The 24,034-nt window shown below is 36.2% G+C and overlaps 1 protein-coding gene across 2 annotated transcripts in view; it reads left to right on the top strand.

The window, feature by feature from the left end:
• Positions 1-24,034, top strand: part of MAP3K1 (mitogen-activated protein kinase kinase kinase 1) — a 64,830-nt gene that overhangs the window by 13,418 nt on the left and 27,378 nt on the right. The window lies entirely within an intron of this gene.

The following is a 24,034-nucleotide window of genomic DNA, read 5'->3' as shown; positions in this document are numbered from 1 at the left end:
ACATCTTTAGTGATCACAAATGTTTGCTTAATCTTTGAATATTGTATTAAAATTTAATAAGGAACTTAGCTATGTGTTAAAGCAAATGCTTTTTACATCCTCTTTTCTTAGACATTTGTCTTGTAAATGTCTTTCAGAATAGCATGCTTTTCATTGACCTTAAAATCAGCATATTGCAAATGTGTTTCAGTGATGGTAGTTAAGCTTGTAAGACATCTGATCACGCGTTGATTTGACATAAGTTTCCTTTTGTAATCTCTTAATATGTGGCAATGCCATTAAACTAGAGCACCTTCCACAATTGTAAGAGGTGTGGATTTTTTTTCCCACCTTTTTCATTCTTTCAAAGTACAACTTACATTGTGTAGTAACGTAGAGAAAATGAAATGGGATTATGAATTTGTAATAATCAGACAAATTCTTACTATGTCATGTTAACACAAGTTGCTTTTAACTAAGGTTGAATGTCTGTTCAAAGGAGACATAACACAGCAGGGTGGTCACAAATGGGACTGTAAACTAGTACAGCTGCCATGCTGGTCAGACTGCTTGGCAATCACCTGTTCAATTTGTTGCTGCTTTATCCTTTCATATGCTGAAGCACAGCTGATGAGTAAAAGCTTTCTTGGTAGCACCTCAGGGAATTACTTCAGATTCAGTTGTTGATACTGGTTTCCTTTGAGTGAAAGATATTTCTTCTGTAACAAGGGGGATAATTTCTGCTTTCTTAAGTTGGTTGAGTGAAACCTTGCTCTCTTATTTCCCACATTTTTATGACTGTTTCATTCTTAGAGTAGGTATTACTGCTTCAAGTCACAGTCCTAGTTTGTCTTTTGTGTTTCTTATCTTTTAATGTGTTGTTTAAAAAAAACACTCTGCTTTAGGTTACTGCTGATTTTTATATGGGTTCTGATTTTAAATCCTCAAATAGATTGTGGAAGTATGGACAACACGCAACTTACTGAGATCTCACTTATGACTCTTTCTGAAGAAAACATCTGTGAAACTTTTGGAGGCAAGGTTTATAAGGCAGATTTGACAATTTGATCTTTCCAAATAAGAATGAATGTTCTTGATGATAATTAGCTCTTCATTTTTGTTTCACTTAATTTTGAGTAAGACAGTTATGGCTGCTTGCAAATAAATGAAATCAGTTTAAAAATTGGTCTAATGAGTCTAGTACAAAGAGTGAGCAACTAATAACTTGCTTCAGAAGGAAGAAAAAAAATAAAGCCATAAAGATAGACACCCTTTTGAGATGTGCAAGTTTAGATTTTTACAATGTGAAGATACTTTAACCTAATTGAGTGTACAGAGAATTACAGAAGTCAGATCAAACAGAAATGAGTTGTGCTTCATCAAATCCAAAAATCAAAAAAGGATTAGGTGAGTTGGGCCTCACGTGTGCCTTAAGTACATGCTGGTACTTGAATAAAATCACAAACCATACCAAAACTTCTAGCTAGCAACTTCTTCTTTTTTTTTCATATCCAGTTGGATTCTCATTCAGTGTAGTCTCATCTTCCTCATGATTAGGCTTTTTTTTTCAAAGTAACTGTTATGTCCCTTACTCAGTGTTTTTTTTTAATATTGGCGCTTTAAAACACATTCTTGTCTTCTATTGCTGCTTCCTGGATTGATACACTTCTGTCTGAATGTTCATGCAAAAAACAACCACTCGAGTTACTCAAATTTCTTTTAAATTTCAGTTAATAGTTCTGAATTTCTCTTGTTGGTATTTGATTTAGGTGTTTTCTGGAGATGAATGCATCTTCTGTTCTTTTTTCTTTATTGTGCCCTCTTTGATTAGAATTGCTTATGCAGAAAGTGAAGATTGGATTTTTAAATACAGCTGAAATACAGAATTAGTTACTTAAATGTGAAGCCTAAATTTGGTAACAGCTGTGGGAAGCTTGGCAATTTTTTAGAAAACCAAATTGCTCCTGTGAATACTTCCATATGAATTCGGAAGCTTTTGTAATGTGAAGGCAGGGAGGGGAACAATCCAGAACAGCAGTCAGTGGTAGTCTTTCACCTTCTTCAGAAATGTAATGCCCTCTTCTTCTGATGCTGGCAGTGGGAGCAAATTAACAGAAGAGTATGTTTATCAGACAGTTTGCTCAAAGTGATGTGGTTTATTCTGACTTTTTTAGGATTGAGTGCACAATATTAAATGTGATTTGCATTATTAATTTGAAGTTGGAAGTGGTTAAGAATCTTCCGAGAATAATGCCAAAATTTTACTTTTCTCAAAATACGTAACTTGCTTGAGGTGCTTTTTGTTAAATGTTTTTGAAGAGAGACTAGCTGGCTTTTATCCACTGATTTGAAAACTGATAAGGTTTTTTTCGTCATTTTAATGACCAGAATTTATTGTTTTATAAAGAAATTATAAGGTGGTTTTGAACAGAAATACAAGATTCAGTCAACATTAGTTTAACCTTCCCTTAGCCACTGCAATAAAATGAACTGGAAAAGTTCTGGAAACCAGGTTAAGACACACTTGAAAGCACATACTCACTTAGTACTTTTCTTATTTTAGGGCATCATGGTGTTCAAAACTACTGGAGAATCTTCATGAGAAACTGGTAATAAATTGTAGTAAAAACTTGCTGCGAGAATGTATGCATTAGTTTCAGAAATTCCTGTTAAAACTGCAGTGCAGAAAAATTATCCTAATCAGTGAATTCAGTGCTGTGAAGTGACTGAGGAACTCTCTTCTTAGTTAGTCCCAAAGTGAAATGGCAGCACTTGCAAGCGATCAGGGTTTTGGACGTTTTGTAAGAGAAAATGGTTTCTCAGCCAGCCTCAAAACTTGTAGTCTGTGTTGGTAGGGATTTGTCTCTGACAGTGGGATGTGGAACGGAAAAGAGACAGGTCTTGGCTACTGAAACTCTGGAGCTGGTTCATCATTGTCATTTATGGCCTATTCTTCTGGATTTGCCTTTGTTGTACGCAGATGTTTCAAGTATTTTCCATTCGTTGTTCTTCACTGCGCTAAACAGCAGGGTGAAAGTTAAGGGAAAAATATTTCTGTAATTAGATTCTGTACTAGATTTTGGGAGGTGGGTATCTGATTTTGGCTGTTTTCCTGAAAGCACAGACACCCAAGGAATGCTAATTTAAATAAAGCTGTTCTTGTAGGTGCAAAATTATATAGGTGGCTTTCAAACATAACATTAAAAAATAAAGTGCATATTCTTCCTTAATTACACCCATGTCTAGGTCTAATACTGTTGTTTAAAACCTCTTACATTTATGAAATCTTTTTTGAACAGTGTCTACTACCAAGGAGGTATGCAAAGTACTTTGATTATTTTCTGGGATATTTTCTTAAGGTTTTAAAATCAGAGAAATTGTAGAATTATGCAGTTTGCTTTCATTGCAGATGCACAAATCTAACGTGCAGATTGGTATGAAATTCTCCATCAGGTAACCATTTACATTGCATTTCATATGTGAGTTAGAAAGGTGCCCTAAATACGCCAGCATAAAAACACCACGTAGGATTTGCTATGAAGTGAGAAATCTGGAAGCCACTTTTAAAGAACAATGGTTAAAAGAAGTGGGAAACAAATATGGAAGTTATAATTTAAACTTGTTCCACAGTTTCAATCTAGTATTTTTTTAATCTTTGAAATGCTTTATTCCAAATGAAAGGAGAAAAAAATTGAAGCAGATCTCTTTTGATCCCAGACAGTGACAGTCAATGTCAGTTGGGAAAATTTTGGACCTAGCAGAAGTAAGGATGCCTTTCAGGCCTGCTGTATAGTTTGGTTTCACAAGTGAAATATTGCTGAGTAGTGTAGTTCCAGTTCATGGCAATGACGAATAGTGTAATAATTATGATAGTATGGCAAAATTGCCTATATCAGGAATTACTTCACAAAAATGCCTAAATAGTGTCAAAGGATCATTGTCATGTCTGATTTTCAGCACTTCCTAGAAAAACAGTGCTTCAGTCTCCTGTCTCAATTTATTTCATTGCCTATTAATAGGCAAGGAGCTTACCAGCAAACTTGGGCATGTACCAAGTGACAGTTATGAGATACCTGAATACATGGAATAAAGTGCAAGGAAAGAATATATAGGTTGATTTTGGGTTGTTTTGGGTTTTTTTGAGGTGGAGGTGATACAGATATTGGAGTGATTTCTTTGAACTTTCTCTGATAATGTTTCAAGACTTTTTTGTTTGTGTTTTTTCTTCTGGATTTAGTGTTAATTGTCTGCTTCCTTGCTTAGATAGAATTGCTTGATTGATTTGGGGGCTGCAGTTAATACCAGTGTAGCTCTAATGTCCTTTGATCAGATGGCAAGTTAACAGTATGTGTATGTTCTACACTAGAAGCCTTGCTTTTAATGATCAAATCAATTTGTGAAGCACTGAAGGGGTATACAATGGAATATAATCTTGTTTGCTTATAATTGTATTAACTGGTGAATACATGAAACCAGAAAAAGATACAAGGATAACTTCCTCCCCCGTATCACCACCTCACCCCGCCAGACGCTAGTGGCACTTGTGCATTGTGTTAAATTAGACATAGACATTTTTGCTTATTGTTCTCATACATTTGAATTCTACTGCCCTTCATAAGGGAGAAAAACCTCGGATATTTTGCTTGAGTAAACTAAAATAAGAACTCCAGATAACTAACTTGCTTCGCACATTGATCATAATTTCTGTTGGCAGCACTTTCATGCATGGGCTAGATTTCATGCTCTGTTTTCTTCTCAGTAAGAACATTGCTTTTAAATTAATGCTGTTACATAGATGTGAACACCTCTTTTTGCTTATTGGGTCCTGGATTGAGGAGAGAGTATGGCATGCTGTCCTATGGATAAAAGATACCCATATCCTATGGATATGTAAGTAGTTTACTCTCTAATGCACTGTGAAACTGGAGCTGGTAAGTTGCAAACGTAACAGCCAGCTGCTACTTGCGTAGTAACATCTCCCAAATTACCTAATATTTTCTTTACTGTACCACTTTCAACTGGATGTATTATATGTGAATGACAGAAGATTTCTTTCTTTCTGTAAAGAGAATAATTTTATAAGAGAAATATTTGCATTTTGTGAACTGTGAAACAACGGTCCCTAAAAAAAAAAGGCAAACCTGAGTTTTTTGCTCCTAGGTGAACTTTTAAAAATACTGCTGTAAAAGTCTTCTGAGATAAATTGCAGATAACAAGTGCCTTTTTTTTTTTTTTTACCTCATGCAGCTGAATATTTAGGGGGTGGTGAGTTTGCTGTGGACTCTATGCAAAGTAACCAAATGCTTACTACTGCAAAGAATGGTCCCAGTGAGTGTATTCTGCAGTGCAAGGAAGCAAAGTCCTGATCTCCAACAAAATGCTTCCTGTTGTGTTCTTAAAAGCTCTATCATAGTAAATTGCTTATTACTTAAACAAGTTATCTGAGGAGAAGCTGAATTGTGATAGATCGTGTAGTATAGTAAAATTCAGTTCTGTACTGATCATATATATTAAGTTTATTTAACTGTTATGTACTTTAAGTCAACTGTGTTCTGTGCTATTCATAACAATTCAGTGCAAAAGTCATGTGACTGTTTGTCACACACACGTTTCCCTTTCTATAATTGTTGAAACAAACAGCTGTATTTCTACATTGTCCAGCCATTTTGATTTTTTGAATGTAACGATCCGTAGAAAAGGAATTGCCTCATAAAACATGCTCAGATGTTAAAACAGCACTTGAAAATAACTTCTGTTTTTCAGATTTCTGCCTCCCATGAACTGAGTTTCACAGAGATTTTTGTGTGCTACAACAGGAAAGAGAAGGGTTTTTTCTTAGCCAGATAAGAGAAACTGAAAGCATGCAGCTGACTTCTGCAAAATGTTTTTTCAGTCCCCACTTCTGCAAGGGAAGGAATCCTTATGAAGCCTTCTTTAACTTCCATTAGTAACTGTCTTTGTCTTCATACTGTCTGTGTTACGGCAAGTATAACTTTAATGTTTGTATTGAAATTTCTGTCCTTTTTGTATTTATGTTTCAGAGAAAGCACGCGAATGCAACTTTCTGGACTAATGTCTGGTCTTGGTCTGTCTAGGCCTTGGGAAGAGATTGCCTTTTAGTTGTTGATGCCTTCAGGAATTTGAGGTTGTTTTTGGGTTTTATTTATCTTTAATTCTGCTGCCAGCTTTCCTTCATAGCTGAGGTACCATTTTCAGCATGCTAATGAACACTATCAGCATCTAGGTACAGTAATCTGTTCCTGTCTGCCTGTTAAATGTTGAAAAAGTGACAATCGTTTTGATAGTTTTGCAAAGCAGGAAATTACAGACTTCTTACACTTTGTCAGAAACTTCAATGCCTAAAGCAGGAAGAACTGCTGAGATCCCTAAGAACATGTTCCAAGATAGAACATAGCATTTCTGTTTTAGCTTCACTGTTTGTGAGGAAACTGATTTAACTGAACACTTCTTCTCCCCTCCCCCCCCCCATAGTAATTGATAATCATCTTCTGATTTCTTTAGGTATGACTTACAAGTCATTTTTTAACAAGCCATGGTGCAATCAGACCTTATTTCTAAGAATTCATTGCCAGTATAGCTAACCTGGGAAGAACCTTCATGAAATGGAACTTGCCTTCGTTCTTCTCCTCTTCTGGGCTGTATGTACATGATAACACTGACAGATCTGTTTGTTGAATGTCTGCTTGCATGGACAGCTTCTTTTAGAAGTTTTAACATAAACCATAGTTGTACAGTTTCTCCTTCTTCGCTCCCCAAAAGGTCAAGTAGGTCATTTGCGATTTTCCATCTGCCAGTTTGATTTGAGTGAAACTTACTCATTGAATACATAAAGCATTTTATGGGAATATCGGATGTCCTAACCTTAAGTATTATTTCTCTGCCTCCTCATCCATCTCTCTTCCTAAAGGGGAAAGAAGTTTTAAGGAAAGCTAAGGTAGTAGATTACATATATTGCTAGGAGATGCTATCTGTGTAATTTATGGTAATATATATCAGAGTATGGAGTTCTCGACATTGGGAGAATTGTTTGGGTTTTGTAGTTTAAATGCAGTTATATATAATGGCATTTCTCATGTAAGATTTTCTGAGCATTGAAACAGTGGGATTTGTTGTAGCATTCTTGTGTATTAATGCTGATAATGTGACGTGTAATCAAGGACATGCAATGTCTTCTACGTAGAGAAGTCAAAGACCTTAGGATAAACTTATTCAAAGCAAAAGTAGGGAAAGCAAAGGCTGTACTTTGTGGACCGATTAGTTTTCTCAGTACTCGGGCGGGTACCTGAGTACCCTCCTCCTTTTTGACTTATCTACAGGAGCAGGTTTGGTGATTACAACTTTTTTAAACTTGCATCAGTATTTTAGAAGAAAGGGGAGAGCTCAAGGGGGGCATGTGTGTGTCTTTATGGGAATTCTTTTTTAAGTTACTCTCTTCCAAGGCCTTCAATTTTTCTGTTTTCTAACAGTGGGTTTTGTTCCCTGACCTACATTTGTACACAAGGGTGGCATATAAATTGGAATAAACAATGTACATTTACCTCTAACATGTATCTAACATAACTTTCTGTACTACAGTTAATTTCAGCTGTCATCTTGCCTTTATTTTTTTTAGTATTGTGGTGTGCTGAGTAAACATCATTTCTTCTTTTTCCCTGAGGTCAGCTCAACTTCTTTTAAACATCTCGGGTCATTTCACATGACATGCCTTCCGTTTCTAGAGTGCAGACTACATACAAACCAGCAGATGAAAGCTTACAGCAGATCAAAAATCAATTGGGCAAATTCATACGGAGGCATCCTCCTCTGATTCCTGCCTGAAGCCACACATTGCTGATGAACGTGGGGAAGAATCTAGGGGGAGGCGTTGCTCAGAGGTTGTTCCTGTAGTTTTACCACAGCATGCACAGGTAGTTGCTGTTTGACATACGATAGTGGGCTTTGTGGACTTCTGGTTTGGTCTTATAAAGATGCTTTTACACGGAGATCCTGTAGAGTGACAGACTATGCAGCTGGGAGCCTTGTGAATGCACAGGGTCTGCAGTTGCCTGTAAGCTCTGTTCTTGTATTTATCTTTGAGTCATACTGCCATGCTTCCTTTCTGTCATGAAAATGTAGCATTTTCTTCCTACCATAAAGGAAACAAAGGAAGTAGTTAATTTGGGGGAATAACCTCTTGAACAGAAAAACAAAAAAAGTAGTATTAATTGCTTTCAGAGTGTTAAGTTTTCCAATACATCTAATCTCATGGCTGCAGGTCATAACACCTGCTATCTTACTGAGTAAATTCAGGTTGAAGGAGAACAAACTTCAGATTTTGGGGGCTCTAGTTCCCACTTCTACAGCTTCATTTTAATAATAAAACTTTCTTCATGCTATGAAACTGTAGTCTCCAGTGTGGTAAATTCCATTGCTGCATGTGGGGCGTCTTCTCTGCTGGAGTAAATCTGTATCACAGTACATGTCTACTGTGAAAATGGAAGACCTTACTATACGTCTTAAAAGACTGACTGAAGCTTGTTCCTCAGAAATGCCATCCTGTCTGTTTTCCTGGGAAATTGTTGCAGGGCCATGTTATGAATTGGATTGGACATTAAATCCAGTTCAACAGTTTTCCATTTTCTCCTCTCCAACTTCAAGTTTCAAAATGTGTGGTATTGTTTTTGGTTGGTTGGGTTTTTGTTTTTGTTTTGTTTGTTTTTATTTTAAGTCAGATCCACATCAGTAGGGAGGAATAGAAATGAATAATTTTATTGTGGGGAGATGGGGAGTAGGAACTCATCAAAGTGACGTTGCTGCTGGGAAGATGGTACATAGAACTCTCTCAATAGGTTACCTACCCAAGTTAGGATAGCTGCTGGCCCCTTCTTCCGCTGTAGTGGCATATATAGCTGTTTATTCAGAGCCTAAGTATTTAAATTGCCTAATGTGTTTCTAGGCTTGTTACCACTCTAGTTCTAATGTTAGTACTTGATCTAAGAGTATTCTAGCAGCAAATTCAAGATCCTACTTGCATATAAATATTTTATGGACTCTTTGCTGTTTGATTATTATTTCTTAAATACTCAGTGTATTTTTTCATGCTTAAAAGCATCTTAATCTATAAAAGTTAAGTGTTTATGGCGGAGATTTAGACCCATAACCAAACTGAAAAACTTGAAGTACCCACACCAGCAGTAACTTGTCTTTTCTTAATGGATGTGGAATGGCAGATGGCGGAGCGATAAGAAATGAAATTTGGATATCTTGCTTAAGTGGGTTTGCTTTCAGATGAATACTCTGAAAAATTATTTTAACTTTTTTGCTTTTCATTCCTCATAAACTTTTGAAAGCTGTGTAGTAAAGAAACAAAAAAACTTGCAATTTTTACTTTTCTGTGTTGTCCCATGGAATAAATTTTCAGTAATCTCTCTGAACCTCCAGTTTTACAAATGTTCTATATGACCTTCAGTTTGATACTGTTCCCTGGGATTCAATTAAGCTTTTTTTAAAGACTACATTGTAATGCTAAAATAACTTAATATCTCCGTCACATACTGCTAGTAATTTGGAGGGGTTTAGAATTTTGTTGCAGCCTGCTGTGAGCTGATTTATGTTGCAAAAAAATGCAGTACTTCTGATTTTTCTGTTTTATGATCTAGTTCAACTTTAGCCTATAGAGTAGACTTTATGTGTCCAATTTCCTTTTTGTTGTATGAGTACGTCCTTTAGTTGGAATATTAAAAATAATATTGTCAGCTTTACTTGTTTTTTTTTTGAGTTAAAATTCAACATTTCTATTTAATTGATATTTAATTGTGTTTTCTAATGAGCTAACTAGGGAAAGTGTTGCATCTTGTGTTTATGCATGACAGGTTTTGAAAGATGAATTACACAGGGTTTTTTCTTAATAGCCTAACATTAATATTTCTTAATAAATTGAACTTTAGGAAGTTGAATTTAAAAAAATGCCATCAGGAAGTAATTATTTTGGACTGAACTGCATAGAAAACAAAGCTTTCAATTGAGGCTTCGGTTTCAAATCTGCTGGTTTCACATAGTAGCTAGCTCTCTATGCCTACAATTTGTCATCTCTAACTGTGCCTCTTCCCTGAAAAAGGGAGCACAGCAGTCTTCATGAGTCTAAATGCCTGTCACACACTGCTGTAATGGCATTTTCTCGTTAATACTTCAACTAAATTTAAGGATGGCATTTTACAATAGCGTGGACTCCTAGTCTAACTGCGTGTTTGCCCATTCCATCCAATGCTGAATTTTGTGTTACATCGGTTGCACTGACAGTGTTAGGCAGTAAGTTGAAAACCAGTCTGCTCTAGGAGACAAGGGCTGCAATTTTGTTGTATCCCTCTAGAGCAGGTAAGTATGGCTGTAAGCAAGACCACATTTTCCTACTTTTTGTCATTACAGTGTTGATTGTGAAATAATTGTATTGAAACCATCTGAAATCCAACATTGTTGCGGGGGCAGCATTAAAACAATACGTAGGCTGATACAGGTAATGGGTAGAACACATATGTGCATGAAAACAGTATTTGTGTTAAAGTTTCCTTGTAGGGAGGCATACATGCGATATTCTTGCAGCAGCATCCAAAGTTGTTCTGTCTTCCTTTTGAAAGTTGACAGAGCTATGGAAATACTGTCCTGTACATAGGGCTTTGTGTAGCAGGCTCTCTGCTTAATGTGTGGATTTTTAAAATGTTTAATGTATTGGTGGCAACAAAATTTAAGATTAAGTCCATTCATTTTATGATCCTTCATAAAAGAGACGCTCATACTAGGGACTGACAGAGTTTACATGCTTTTCTCAATAGCTTTAACTTGCCCTTGCAAGACCTTTCTTAAAAAAAAAAAAAAAAAAAATCCAAGGACAGCGCTAATACATGTGAAACGGAAAATCAAAGCTCTGATACTTCTTTACTTTACAAAAACAAAAGTATGTAGGGATAATTTGAATCAAATCTTTGCTGTTCAGGACTGAAGTTTCTCTTGAGCGGTTTTAAATAAAATGCAAAAATGTTTTCAATTCCACTGCTGCCTAAATTGTACTTGCTAATCCCTAATAATGATTGTTCTTGTTAATCGGGTGGTGGTGGTAGTGACAAATAAGAAGCAAAGGCATATAAGAAAAATACTTGCAATCTGACTTTCCCTTATTTCAAATGGCTTCAGAGTGGTAGCACTTGGGCTTGTTATTTTTTAGGGAGGCATGCTGAGAAATGTAGAAAAATAATAGTTGGGACAAGAAAGTGCTTTCAGTGGAGTATGTTGTTGGCAGGGGACTTCTGTGCTTGAGATTTTGAGGATCCAGTATAAATGAATGACATGCAATCACATAAGTTATACTACTAGTCTCCAACTAGTCTCCAAATCTGCTTAGTGATGGAAGACACCTTAAAAAAAAAAGTCAGTGTTGCTGTTTGATTCTATTGTTATTTTGTTCTAGAACAGGCACTCCTGAACCAGGGGCCTACACATTTCTCCAGGGTTTATAGCTTAGTTATATTTCACAAATTCTGTAAAAATAAGAAAAGCAAGGCTTCTCTGTATGAAGGTATAATTTTAAAATGAAAAATAAAGTCTGCAAATCATGACATTTGGAAACCATGCTGTAAATTTGGGCTTGGTAAGAAAGCCTTCTAAAGAAAACCTAATTCCTTGTTATTTTAATTTCAATATGTCTTTGCTTCTCATGAAATAGTGAAATGTCATCTTCCAGATGGATGATAGGAGATCTCTTTTTTGTTTATACAACTGTCTCAAACATGTATCATGAGAAGTTTGAGAAAACTGTCGAAGTTCTTTGCATGTATGTGTAACTAAGTGATTGTTGAACCTATCAAAAATGTTTTCATTGATTTTAATTTTGCCACATTGGATAAAGCTTACTTTTATGTATACTTTAATTTTTATTAGTAAAGTTACCATTATAAAAGCATTAGTACATTTTGTTTTTCTGGTCTCAGGGAAGCAGTACACTGCTTTCACTTCACTGTAAAGCTCAGGTAAGCATTAATGATTCATGATAGCCTGCCACATATTTTTATATCAGTTTTTAAAATTAGTTCCTTTGGGTGGGAACGCAGGGATGAAGCAAGGAAACCTTGCCATTGCTGTATGTAAATACTTAGGCATCGTGAACTTCATACAGGAGTATCTCAGCATTCTTCCTTATATTGGGAATATTCATGAAAGGACCTTGCTATTAATATTTTGGATTTCTTAATGTAAGTTTATTGATATGGTCAGAATTCCAGAGAACTGTTCCATTAAATTTCAGACTTGATTGGTAGAGGGCAAACACAATTCTGGACAGCAGATGGATGTTTGAGGATTGCATTGATGGGCTTACACGACTAGTCCACAAAAGCCTAATGTATAGTATTGGAGAACAAACACAATCTTTGTCTTTTGGGCTATGTGGGAGAGCAATTTAAAAATCTGAAAGTACACTTGTGAGTTAATGTGTTTTTTTCTTTAAAGCCATGGACTTCACTGAGTGCTGCTATCTCAGCTGAAGCAATGCTTGAGGCTACTGCACAAAGTTAAAACTGCTTCTTATCTATACCTTGCAGGGTCCTGTAGCATGGATGGACTGCATGGCAATTTTTACCCAAATTTTCCTTGATTGGTGGTTCATGGTTTGGAGTCTTTCTTGCAGTTCTGCTCTGACTGTCTTAATTGAAAAGCTTGAGTGGGCCCCAGGCTTATTCTATCAGCTACTTGAAAGATGGCCTGAGTAGTTGTAGGTGGTATGTGATTGAAGAAAAATTGGTATCACTGGTGTTAAATGTAGCTGATTTCTTAACTGGACAACAACATACAGAAAATCAGAACCTTTAGCTTGAATGCTGACAGTCAATTTCTGATGAAGTAAGAACTTTAAAGGGGCAGATAGTTTGAAAGAAGGATCTGACATTGTGCACTTGTAAAGTACTAAATACTCTATTTATTCCATCTCTGATGATGGTCAGTATTAAATATTTAAAAACAAGTCCCAGATAAAGCCAAACTTGAATTTTAAGTGCATCATTGTAATTCTGTTTCTGAAGTTCCCTTTTTAAGGAAATCTAATATGTGTGAGAGAGAGATCTTTGTCATTGAAAACATCTTCTCTGCCTGAAGTATACATATATTTCTATATTCCCGTGGTCTAGATAATTATCTTACAGGTATACTTGGCATGCATCCCACTGAAGATACCTTTGGTGCTTATCATATAACCAATACTGTTGAATACAGTTCTCTCAATAAGCAAGAAAATGCCTTTTTTTTTTTTTAATAATCATACTTATTTTGTAGTGTAAGACTACTTCCTCTTCTAAGACAATGGTCGTTTCTTTTTTGTGCTTGTGGGTTAGGATAAATGAAAAAGCTTTCTTACAAGTCACTTTAATGTGATACCTATTCATGGCAATAAAGAAAACTACTTGAGTGCTGCTGTTGATATTTGTGAAATAAGTGGTTTTGAGATTTTTGACAGTTTCAATTGTTTGACTTTTTATAGTTTTTTGAACTCGCTTGTATGTCCACAAAACTTGTGTACCATGATTGCCTGTGCTTATTCCAGTTTATAAATTTCATCAGTTTTGCAAATTTTTTTCTCCTTCCCTGATTCGTTTGGATCAGTAAAAAGATAACATGAGTAAATTTAGCTACTCTGATTTTGTTTAACAATAGTATATGACAGTTACTGTTGTAACACCTTCCCAGCCAAACCCCAGACAGTTACCTTGGGGAGGAGATCTCAGAATGGAGTTATGAACTGGAATTACTCTCTTACTCAGTTGTGCTGCTGATTAGAAGGCACAGTGAAAGACGAACTCTCCAGTTGTGGAAAACTTTCCTCCATTCCTTTTCAAAGAGGTTTTTAACAGCAGTAAGAAATTGTTCATCGTTCTGCCAAACATAGGTACAGTTGGCATGATCGAGAGTTCATTACTTATTTTAAAATATTAGTACTTATTTTCAATATATTTTGTGGCCTCAAAGTCCCACATAAGGTTAGAGACAGATTTGTTCCAACTACCATCTAAGTACATATACCAGAATGTTTGAATACTGCAATAGTGGGGAGATGGGTGAATATCAGTATAGATTTGGGTTTGTTCCTTAGTGTGGTTTATTTTGTCCTGTTGGTCATGTCTTTTAATCTTTCTGTACTTCCTTAGGTACAGAATTGCTTTCAGTGTTCAAAGTGGCGTGGTGGCATAATCAGTACAGTGATGATACTTCACAAATTTTTACAAAACAATCACTTTACACAATCTTGATGGAAGGAAAAGATTTCTTGTAGCTGGGAAGCATGGGAATCCTAAAAAGTGCTATCCTTAAATCAAAAATTGCTGTTTGATTTCAAAAATAAATGCAAGAAATGAGAAGTGGACAAAGCATTTTCTGGTAGACCGCTGAAAGGCACCACCCCCAGCTCCTCCATAGCATTTACTTGATTTGAATTCAAAATGTTATCTGATGACTTTTTGCAGGAAGTGTAGGTTTGCTTTTTTTTTGTTATTTTATTTTTCACTTACTACTTTCCCTGTAATGATTACTGAAGCCATTGGTCTGGAGAACTTGGGAATGTGGTCAAAGTGGGATGCAGGTAGCTGGCGTGTAGAGCTGTATGTACTGAGCACTGGTTTTAGTAAGCAGAGAGATGACAGAATGCTTGATGGCCCACAAAACCTGCTGAAGGTTAGCAGTAGTCCACTGGAAGTCAGTGTTCTAACTGAAATCTGAAGGTAATGAAGGCATCTTTATTCACTACCAGTGTCTCTTTAAACTAAGACTTTGCACTTTACATCAAATACTGCTACTCTTTCATGAACCTGGACTTAGCAAGACCACATAGATCTCACTAGATAACAATAAATTAATTTTGATTGTTTCACAGATAGGAAGAATTGTATCCAGCTGACCCAATAGCTCTTACTTGTTACATCCTCCCTCAGATACTGTGTAACTGTTTAATAGTGCTTCTAGTTGCTGTTGCACAGTATGTCTTGATGAAATTAGACTATTCCTTTTCATATATTAGCATGTTTTGCATAAGTGTAATATCTATCTATATAATTCAATGCTTATGCATCTTTTTAGATATATGTAATGTTATTTTTATCTTTTTATGGCGGGATGCCCATGGTTTCTGAAACTGTTTTTCCCAATTGCTTGCTTGCAGGAGAATATATGGTGCCTAGAAGCCTGGGAGGGAATGACTAAACTGAAACTTGAATGCAAAGCCTTTCTGATCAAATTCTGTTCTCGTGGAACACTGTGTCCTTCCTCAAATCACTGGTGACAAGCTGGAGCTCTTGTAAAGTGATCCTTCTGTAGTGTTATGCTTTCACACCGCTATGTGAATGCGTCTGCAATTTTTATGTCAATTTTTAAGCAAATACTGAAGATATCCCTTCTTCTTTATCCAGGCCCATATCAAAGGGATGTGAGCTCACTGCATTTTTACTCTGACACTATGTAATTTGTAATTAGTATCAAGAATTACATTTCTAAAGAAGTATGCATTACTATAAATTAAAAGCTTAAGTACATTGTTATAAGTGAGATATGAATGCAGCAAAATTTTAAAATAAAAACTCAATCAGGAATACTGACTGATAAGAATGATAAGAAAAAATGGTATATTTTTGTTAAGGAATATTCCATATACTTGCTGTCCTGCAATTGGCTTCCTTGCTCTGTTATCAAAGACCTATTTGCTTATTATGGAATTTGTTTTTATTGCTTGCTAACGACATAATTTTTTTTTTTAAGTTACCTCACTAAATACTCCCCTCCTCATCAGATACGAGTCCTGCACTTATTTTCTCTTTATACTATGGATTTTAAAGAAGCCGGAATAGAAGTTACTGAAACTATAACCATTTTTAGCCATATGCTTGCAGAAGTTTTGAATGTCTTTTCCTGTCTTTTTTTTTGTCATGCTAGCTTGTTATTATCTTACAAAAATAAGCATTCGTAATAGTAGCTGCCATTGTTAAAGTGGGTGTAGTTGCTGTGTGCTTGGCCTGTGCTTGTGGGTAGATTAGTTGACAGATGTCACCGAAAGGTCTCCTTGTTGCACAGGGAGACAGTGCTCTCCCCGTACAGCACCGAGCACTCTGTATATATGCAAGGGCGTTACATGTGTGAGAGTTAAGGAACTGAAGAGCCTAAGTCTGGGTCTTCATGGTCAGAGCCAGGTCACCTGTGACTTTCTGCTTATAGGAAATATGCTGTCCACTATGGATCTACTGTAAGTGGGTGAAGGATTCTAATATGTTGCTATAAGGCTGTATTTCTTCACCTAGCAGTTACTCAGAATAGGCTTGCAAGGAATTTTTTACTTTATTTCTGCACCCCAGGAGAGCTTTATGCCAGAGCCAGAAATATATGTGGAAATGTTCAGTCCTCTTTGGCTTTTGGAGCAAAATTAAGCATATGCTTGAGTCTTTGCAGGAGAAGGACATTTTGAATGGGTCTCTGAGTGTTGGTGAGTAAGACAGGTATCTCTTTAGCAAGGCTTAGTGCTTATTTAGTACAGTTTATTATTCCTATAGCATAAGAAATCATATTAATGGTATTAATTCCCGGTGTAACTCAGATTGATAAATATATGGACAAGAAATATGAAAAGAGAAGAAAAAAAAAGCAGAGCATAAGCTTAAAAAATATTAATATAAATAACAAAACCAGACACAGACAAGATAAATAAATAAAAAAACAAATTGAGATGATTAGCATACTAGGATCCTGCTTCATGACTTCTAAATGCTACTTCAGTACAACTAGTAGATGACAATAATAACTTGTTATAATTGTCAGCAGTATACGCAAGAAACAAATATAACCGTGGTGAGAAATATTTTTTTATCACAGAAACATGGCAGTCAAATCATTCTTCAGAAAAGAACAAGAGCAAACCTGTTAAACGTCTTTCTGTGCTCTCCTTCTGTAAGGCCAGAGATTGTTGGGTTTTATAACTTTTTGAAGTTAGCGTTAAATCCTTTAAAGACTGACTTATTTTTGAAAACAGTAAGTTTGGTTCTCCATTTGCCTTACATACATTTACTGTCTAACCAGTCATTAAGACTTAAAAATTTTAGAGTATGTTATGTCTCTTTGCTAGAAATAACATGTTTATAAGCCTTTAATTTTTTGTTTGCTTTCTTATGTCGTTTATTTTTATGATTATCTTTTGCTGAGAGAACTTTAAAATTCTCTTTCCAGCAGCAATCTTGGAACATATGGTATCTGCTGATAATCCTGCTGTTTTGAATGGTGCCAGAATGGTCTAAATTCCATTTCTCGTTGGTAACTCCTCCAGAAATTATTTAATAGCTTGTAGCTTTTGAAATTCTACGTAGCTCATCCTGTCCAAGTTACTGTTTGTTTGTATGCTATCTTATTTCCACCACTCGAACTGGAGGTGGAAATGTAGTATGCACAGTTTTATCTGCTTATCCCTATTAGCTTAAGCTGATTCAAAATACAATTTTTTTTTTGTATAAAATATCTGATGTGCTTCTCTCTTGCAGATAGGGGAGTTAAATTGTCTGAGAAGCTCTTTATCCCGTGCACTACGTGTGGAGATGTTTTACTCTGCTCTGACAGTCATCCAATATGCAATAAGTAATTTATTCTTTAAAAATGGGACAGACACTTAACTCAAAACAGTATGAATGTTCTCATATACCAAATATATGGACATATAAAAATAATCTGCAATGAGAACTTCGTTTTAGGACTTCTATTTTGGGTTTAATCATACTTCTAATCCCATCTTTCTTCAGACTTTTACATCAGCAAGGACCGTATCTGTTCTGACCTGACACTTTCTACATCTTAGCCAATTGCATTTCACCTAATACTTCTGTTTTGGGGTATGACAGGCTTAAAGAATCTGAATCCAAAGTTCAGTTTGGTGCCTACAAGATTAAACTGCATAGTACCAGTGAATTTGATTCTGTTAAAAGGGGAGTTGACGTAGTTGATATATGACCAAGTAAAAACTTGGTCTTACACTTCAGCAAGAGAATAGAGGAGGGCTCTGGTGAGCTAACCTGGGGAAGAAAAATCCCTTTCTAACACCTGCGCTTGAGATCCTATAACCTGGTGTAGATGAACTAATCACATAGTTGACTGTCAGTGAGCACTCATATTCCAGTCTTTTTATTTTTAATGACGTTACTGCTGTTCTTGGAGTAGGGTCCAGTAGTATGTTGCCCTGGGATGAGGGCAGGACTTGCGTATTCTTTTCAGTTGCCATAACGTGAACTGGGCATACTGAATTCTGTTCTCTGTTTGGTACTGAAGTTTATCATACAGTAGTATCTTTGAATGATACATATGAATCTTTGTGTAAGCTGTATTATCACACTTCAGATATATTAGTCCAAGCACATAAAACTATGAAAATAATTAAGCTGCACAATTATTAGTAGCATTGGGTCTCATGTATCAATCTAAATTATCTACTTCCTGTAATTTGGAGAAATTTTGCTCAGTAATGGCATAAACTTTTAGTTTTATAGAGATCAAATACCAGATTTCCGCTGCAAACTTTTTAGTATGAAAGTGAAGAGCCTGAGAGGTCATGTAACGTAACTGCTATTTTTACATCTTGAAAATACCACAGTATGTGTATACCTTGATCCATCTGATGTGGTACTGGGAGACTAAATAACAGCAGGAAGGATTAGAGAGCCCTAGGAGCTTTTCTAATACTTGTTTCAGATGTCTGATAGCTTTCTTAAGAAACATGCAGAAGAGAGAAGCCCATTTCATTAGCTTTGTAGCAAGCATCTGTTGCAAACAGAGGCTGATATTTCTTGGCTTGTTTTTTAGGAGGACTAATTTTCAGTGGGTGCTGAATAGTGCCAAAATCTCAACGTATGGGTAGGTGGCATCCGAGCAAGCAATCCAACCAATGTTTTACATACTTCAAGTAGGTGGATTTGACTTTATAGGAGCTAGAAAATCCAGGCAGGTAGTTTACCTCTGTAACTTTAGACATCCATACGTCCATCTTTGGAGAGTTGAGCCTTCATCACCGAGGAGATGATCCTGCTTGACCAGAGCTTGTGAGGTTCCACTGAAGGTAATGGCTCAGTCTGTGGAGTTAGAACTTTGCGTGTGAATATTGTCTTGTTAGCAGTGAAATATTCTCTTTGACAAATACATCTTTTGACATACTGGTTTTTGAGAGATGCTTGATAAAATGACTTTACAGGGAGGGAAGACAAGGGGTGTATCAAACTGTGACTAAATAACGATTATTACCAAACTAGTAGAGGTGTAGGCTCAGCAGTTCTCATTTTAGAGCCAAACAACAGAATGGTTTTTCTTTCATGTTTTCACACTCTGTACAGATTTGTTTCCCTTTTACGGAAAAATTCTGGAAGAAATAGGATATGTTTTAGCTTCTAAAACTACTTTGAAAAGAAGCAGTGGCTGTCACCTGATTTTTTCCAACAGGGGCTCTCGCACTGCAGATCCCTGGGATCCCCAGGGCAGCAGAGGTTCCACAGGAACCTGCTGGGTGTTATGTTTTGCTGTTTAATTACATCTGGGGGCTATTTATGCTTTTTCTGTATTTTATAACATAAAAATGTATTTATAGTTTATAAGTGTGTTTCAAAATATACATAGAAGATACAAGTTTATTTGAGGTAAATAGATGGGTGTTTCTAATGCAGAATGCTTGTTAGTGATTCATCTAAATGACATACGAAAGTGGCAATGTCAGTGAAAGGCCAACAGTGGATATAGAGCACCACTCCATATATACTTCTTGTGAGCTTCAGTGGATGGTGTGTTGGCCAAATGAAGAGAGCCTACATTATTCTGAAGGGAAGATGATGAAGAGCTATTGGAGAAGCTGAGGCAGCTAGAAAAAAGAAATATGATTATTGTTTTCCCTTTTGTGTTTGTCAGGTACTCTAACAGAAGAATAGAACTTAGTTTTACACTTATATAACATTTGGCTAAAATCCCTGTAACTATTTTAGGAAGCCAGATTCATTAGTCGCTATGAAGTAGTGTGTCCAATGCTGTCTTTAAGAGGCAGTTGCTGCCATTTAGTACCAGGTTGAGAAAGTTCCCTATTAAGTTTTTCATTTTAATAGAATGTGCCATACCTGGTCTCTTGCTCTGTTAGGGTGGACAGAAATGGCTAGATGAAGAGGCAGTTGCTGCCATTTAGTACCAGGTTGAGAAAGTTCCCTATTAAGTTTTTCATTTTAATAGAATGTGCCATACCTGGTCTCTTGCTCTGTTAGGGTGGACAGAAATGGCTAGATGGTAGATGCCAGCAGTAGTGCATCAGGAGAAGAAGGAATGGGAGACTGGCAAGAGGACAGACCATGCCTTGCCCATCTTGATGTGATTTTTTTACTGATCTTGATATCATTAAAAATACTTAATGGCAAAAGAGAAACTGTGAGCACTACTGGAGCTGTGAGAACTACTGGAACTGGCAAGAAGTTATCTAAAACACTAAGAGCTTCTCAATTCAGGGAATGGCTAACTCTTTTGTCCCTGCTCCCCACACTGAGCGCTGCTCCTAGCGTGCCTCCAGGCCAGCTGACTAGCCCAGCATTCTTGGGACCTGTTGAGGCTTGGGTTGCAGGTAGCTGGGGGCTCATACTCTTAATTCTTGCTTAAGGTCCCCCAATTCTTGGTTAAGGTCCCCTCTGTACACCCCATCTAACCTCGCCCCCAGTATTGATTGTCACTAGATATGGCATTTGCACTGAGCAGAATATATAATTTCTCCCATATTAATTTCTTCTCATTCAGTGCTTTTCCATCAAACTCTGGGCTGTTGTCCTCACAACCTGTTGTTAAATGCACTGATTGTTCTGATAGAGCTGCTGTGTGACCACTTTTGTTCATGAATGTTTTCTGTGGTCACCCATGGTTTGACCACTGCTGATATGCAAGTTACCTTTGCTAACTTGCTTCAGACAAATGTAAGGGGGGAAAAAAAAAATTTACTCAGCAGCTAATAACTTTTTTCCTCCCTGTGTTTGGGTATTTGTGGGTATAGCAGACAGAGCTTCTCTTTCTTGGTGAACTGACTCTTTCCCATTTCAGAACTTGCCTTTTTCCTGTTTTCCTACTGCTAATAAAATCTGGTCCAGCATGACTATTGGATAAAGCTGTTTGCCCAAATAAGACAGCAGAGAAACCAAGATGAACTGTTTCTAAACATTGAGACGCACAGGAAAATGAATTAAGAGCTACGATTCAGCTTTGTAAGAAAATTCTTGATGAGAATTAGTATTAAATTACTGTGCTATTCAGGAGTAAATCTTGCTTATGTATTTCACAATAGTTTGCTAAATAACATGTGCATTGCATACCTTGTTTTAAAATATTGAATCATTGATCCATAGAGAATAAGTGGTTAATAATCTAACTATTCAATTACTGTTTGCAAGTCTTCAAAATTAAGACACAGAAACAAAGGACAATGTTTTGCCTTCTCTGTTGCAGAAGATGTTGCAGTGACTGTTTCCATGCAGTACATTAATGTTACTGTATTTAGTTTTATAGTTCATGAAGCAAATAATCCAAAGTGAATAATGCAATTATTAATGTACAGACCACTGAGCACAGAAAAAACGGTAGTGATCACACTGTCAAGCTTGCTCAGTACTTTACAATTATAATTTAAATCCATTTCTTTGGAATTTCTTGACTAATAATACAGGAGCTGATGTCTGTTGGTTTAAAACTACTAATAAAAAGAATTTAAAAGATCATTAATGCTGCCTTTTTGAGGGTCAAAAAGTCAAAATTTATCTGGAAAAAAGCCTTGTATCTTTTTTGCTTGATGCATGAAAAGCTGAAACATTTAAGAGCAAAATCCTTGCTTCCTGATGAAGCAGAGAGGTGGGCTGTTGAGAAATGTCAGCCTCCCTGGTCTAAGCTCTCTGAGATTTGGGTTTTGGCCTGCTCCTTAGCTTTGTCACTGCTGTTCAAATAAAGCACCACCTGGCCGTCACTTAAGCACATCGTTATGTTGACTCATGAATAGGTTTTGCTGTATGAAGATCAGAATGCTCTGTATCCAGGAGGATCAAGTCCTTGGTGGAATACGCTCTGGATTTATTATTTTTATTTTGTGCTGACGTACAGTGATATGGAGACTGGCAACCTAGCCATTGTTATGTAGGAAAACTAGCTCGCCTGGAATAGATGAGGGGGTATGGTTTAGATTAAAAAAATAATAAGAAGAAAAAACCCCTGCAGGTTCAAGGCCACAAAATGAGGATGTCCTGTAGTATGCAGGAGCTTTGTGCTGTCACAGGAAAAATACTTTTTCCACAGACCCAACAGTATAAGAATATTTAATAAATATTTTAGCCAAGCTTGTGTTAAAATACAAAGTTTTCCTGAGCACTTCAGAAACTGTGTTCTATAAAAATACACATAATACTTAAATTCTGCAAAAAGATAACCATGGTTTACTAAGCAAAAGCTTTCAGACTCGGTTGCTCTTTCCCACCTGCGTGGAGGAAAAGCACAAGAGTTCTTTGTGCAGGCGAGAGTAGAACGGTTTAGCTGTCACATGAGAGGAAGATAGTTGCTTCTGCTTTTTAGAGAACAAGCACAGATTGTGAAGCCTCGACTGTTGTATTACATTGTTCATGAATTCAAGTCCAAGGGCCTCTAAAAGACTTTTTTTATATCAGTTGGGAAGTTAATCATGGTTATATGAACAAATGAAATACTGTGCCATTCTTTCACTGCTGGGATAGTGTTTTCTGTCTTGTATACAAAGTATTCATGCAACTGAGATGGTTCATGCCATGGAATAACTAATATAAAACCCAGTAACTTCATATATTTTTCACTTGCACCTATATTATTTTGGAGCTGTACTGTTCTTATGCAAAGATTTTTGTCTTTGAAGTGATTTTTTTGACTGAGGAAAAAATGTGAAGTTGACCCTTTTTACACAAGAGTTTTTCCCCTGTTTTAAACTTGTAGGCACATTCTCCATTTGGACTCTACCTCCTGCTATAAAATCTTTGTTTTTCATGAATTATCACTAGTTTTTTGTCTCTGTTTCTAGAAAGCAGTAGCATGGAATTCAGTGCTGGGGCAAAAATAATTTTTATGTCACTTGCATTAGTTTTGAAGTTAAGCAAGCATTAATGCTTAACCTCTGAAAAAACATTTATTCTTAGGTGGATTGTGTTTCTATTTATAAACATTTTTAAGTCTTTAATTGCTAGACACAGTTCTGAGTGTCTAAAATCGGTTATTAACAGTAGATTTAGATTTTGCTTGAAAGAAAATGTATTTTGTTTACAGTATCCATCTGCTTATTACGTTTCAGCACTGAACAGGAAGAGTTATTTCCTGCCTCGGAGTACTTTGTTTCCTTTGTCTCTACAATGAGAGAAAAAAATTAACAGGAGTACTCCTCTGACCAGTGAAAACTTCTCGTTTTTCTAAGTTGAGATTTGTGATAAATGAACCTTAGTAATACATTGCTGATGAAGATAGGAATGTATTTTAACATCATCAGGGATGTAATTTTAACATCACCTTATTGTAATGAATGTTACAGGGAATATGTTGTAGGTCATCATACAGTACACAAATGTAGTTTTAACTGCATAGCTAAATGTTTTAGAAGCTGAAGACTGCATGCATGAAAGCAGCGGTTGTAACTAAATTATTATATAGCCTTATCTTCCACTTCAAGTTGTGATTTTATTTTGGAAAAAAAATTTCATTCTAAGAGTTGACTTAATCAAGGTTGCTTATTTTTAAAGATGGCTAACTTCAAGAAGATGGGTGGGGATTATGTGCTGCTGCTTAAGAATGTGGTTTTCCTGGTGATTTAGCAGATAGCTCAACAGAATCAGGAAATCTTCCAGACTGTTCATATTTGTTTTTCAGCGTCTGACAGTATTTTTTGCTTTTTTGTTGTTGCCAGCAATCAAAAGCAACTACTTTGCCGTAGGTCAAAAAAGTACAAGTCTAGATGGATTACACTTTCATTTTACGGATATGAACTTGCTGT

The sequence above is a fragment of the Calonectris borealis genome, chromosome Z (genome assembly GCF_964195595.1).
Source record: "Calonectris borealis chromosome Z, bCalBor7.hap1.2, whole genome shotgun sequence".
NCBI classification, from domain to species: Eukaryota; Metazoa; Chordata; class Aves; order Procellariiformes; family Procellariidae; genus Calonectris; species Calonectris borealis.
The sequence above is the reverse complement of the archived record's forward strand: the minus strand, read 5'-3'. Positions and strand labels throughout refer to the sequence as shown.